The sequence below is a fragment of the Centroberyx affinis genome, unplaced genomic scaffold (assembly GCF_046629955.1).
Source record: "Centroberyx affinis isolate AG114_WGS23_722 - 3 ecotype Tasmania unplaced genomic scaffold, CSIRO-AGI_Caff_v1 ptg000428l_1, whole genome shotgun sequence".
NCBI lineage: Eukaryota > Metazoa > Chordata > Actinopteri > Beryciformes > Berycidae > Centroberyx > Centroberyx affinis.
This window is the reverse complement of record NW_027279092.1, coordinates 321676-324345: the sequence shown is the minus strand read 5'-3', so window position 1 is coordinate 324345 and position 2670 is coordinate 321676. Positions and strand designations below refer to the sequence as shown.

At 42.8% G+C, this 2670-nt stretch overlaps 1 non-coding gene across 1 annotated transcript; it reads right to left on the bottom strand.

Moving 5' to 3' along the window:
* Positions 1–589: 589 nt before the first annotated feature.
* Positions 590–661, bottom strand: trnae-uuc (transfer RNA glutamic acid (anticodon UUC)). The gene has a single exon. It is a non-coding gene; the product is annotated as a tRNA-Glu (tRNA).
* Between the last annotated feature and the right edge of the window lie 2009 nt (positions 662–2670).

Sequence of the window (2670 nt, the reverse complement as noted above, 5' to 3'; positions counted from 1 at the left end):
GCTGACGTCAGCCAGGGAAATTCAGCCTGGAACAGCGGTAGTGATTGGAGTCGCTCCCCCCCAGCAGCACTCTGCTGTGCCCAACACTGGCGTTGGTTACAGGCTGTGTGTTGTTGTATGCGAGTTTATTTCAAGTGGGTTCACAAACTTTTTCATGACAAGGACCCCCTCCCACCCTCCCCCCAAACCCCCCTTTCCCCCCCACTAAATAGTTACCAATTTGACTTGGCACTTGGGACTGAATTTGATAGGATTATTACCCAAGGAAGCCTATCTGAAAGGGGTTTTGATTTAGTATACAAATAGGATGTAGGGTGTAGGGGTATAGGTTTCAACCGATAAAGATGTTGGGAATTTTTGTACTGAAGCCAGGGGCGAGTGATTTGGGGCCCCTAGGCAAAGGCAAGAATGGGCCCCCTTGAATCCCAACCTTCACCTTTTTCAATCCATTCTTTCTATCCTCTCTTGACAAAGAAAACTATGATATGCACATGGTGTCACTTACCATGTTTTGATGTGGATCATCCTCCTTTATTTAAGATAAGAGAGCACTTTATTGATCCCCTTGGGGAATTTCAGGTAAAGGACATTCCCATACCGGGAGTCGAACCCGGGCCGCCTGGGTGAAAACCAGGAATCCTAACCGCTAGACCATATGGGAGGTTTCAGGGGTTACCAAACTTGTCAAGGACCTACCCCCCAACCCCACCCTCCCTTCCCTTCTTCCCCCACTAAATAGTTACCAATTTGACCAGGAATTCAATTTGATAGGATTATTACCCAAGGAACCTTATCTGAAAGGAGTTTGATGGTGTAGGGAGTAGGGTTTGACTGATAAAGGTGGCGGAAGGCCAATAATAATTTTGCATTGAAGCCAGGGGCGGACATAGTGATTTGGGGGCCCTAGGCAAAGGCAAGCATGGTTCCCCTAATTCCCAACCTTCACCCTTTTCAATCCATCCTCTCTATCCTCTTCTGACTAAGAAAACAATAATACTACGCACATGGTGTTACTCACTATGTTTTGATGTTTTCGTCATCCTCCTCATCTTCATCATTATTATCACTAATGTTTACTTGCCCTTGGCACTGAGCATCGGTTGTCACGGCAGCACACCCACCATCATTGTTGCCGTTGCTGCCAGCAGTGGAGCAAACATTTGCTTCACTAGAGCTCACTAGAGCTTGAACTTGGAGGCAGTGGTAAAATTGCTATTGGGAAACACTAGCAGCACTTGATTCTTTCATTAAAAAAAATGTCAACAAAACTTCTATTTTCCTCTCTGTTTTTTTGTTTTGTTTTTCTGTGCCACTTGAGTAGTGTTGCTTCATTTTTTTTTACTTCTCTCACAGCAACTGGTGCAAGGAAAATTAACTTAAAGCCAAGCAGCAATATTGTGTTAGAATTGAAGTGGAATAGCCCTCTACCACTACAGCCTGAGTAGGGGAGTGGCCATCACTCAAGATTGAAATTATTTTTATTGTAACAAATTGCTAAAAAATAAGTTTATATTACTTCTATTCTTGTCTTTTGTGGGGTCCTCTGGCTGCCTGGGCCTGAAGCTAAGGACAGACTAGACGATTTTAATGCTGATTCTAAGCCCAATTCGAATCTGGGCTAGTTGGGGGGGGGGGGGGGGGGGGGGGGGGGGGGGGGCACAGACTATCCTTTGTGTGAATGTGTTGAAGACTCTATATCAGCAAGGTTCCCAATTCCACTTGCTCCACTCTTGATAAATTGCTATACAATTTCATTGAAGGAATAAATCTCATATAAAATTAGTATAAAATGGCAGCATGCCTGGATCAGTCCACATAAGTATGCAATTACAAATTAAGTGAAAGAAGTCTCACACAAAATTCCTCATCAACGTTATTCTTGTAATGGTGCCACTTCAAAATACATTTGTAATGTAGACTGTAGCTTCTGTACCATGGAGCAAGAAACAATAGAACACCTATTTTGTATATTTACAGTGAACTGTTCTAGATGAATGGGTAAATGTTTCTGAGTGACAGAATCGGGTAGTGTGTCATCCCTCGTCGTCATGTGTGACACCCATCTTTGTCCCATCGCCTAGTGTGAACAGCTTCTCCACCGGACAGGAAGTGTTTAGTCTGCACTGCCCTTATCAGGCAAGACTTGACCAGTCTTCTAGTCTGTCCCAGCCTTAAGGCGGTTGCCTACTTTTGCATTATAGTAGGAATGCCCCTGATTAAAGCTGCCAATAGCCAATATTTTGTGCCAATGCTCAATATAATTAAAGGATAATATTGTGTTTTTAGGTTGCCCCTTTACTTTATTCCTGATGGTGTCTGCACACAGTCATCAAGCTAGGCTTTATGCCATAAATTTTGGATTTTAAAAATGACAAGAAACAAGGAAAAGTTAATCTAATTACATACTGCATGCATTGCAAAATTAGTGGGGAAATGTAAACTAGATGTATAAACAACATTTTATTGCAGGTTTTACAGACTGTAGTCAAGGATAAACCTCAATCATATTGGAGGTGGGTGACAAGACTGGCTGATATCTGATATTTTATAAAAGGCCAGTATCGGCCCAATCTATTGGTGTAACCTGAGTGGGGAGATAACCAAAGTGGGGAGAGTAAAACCTCTAATCAGAAGAGTCATTCTTATACATTCTCTCATTGCCGTGCTAAC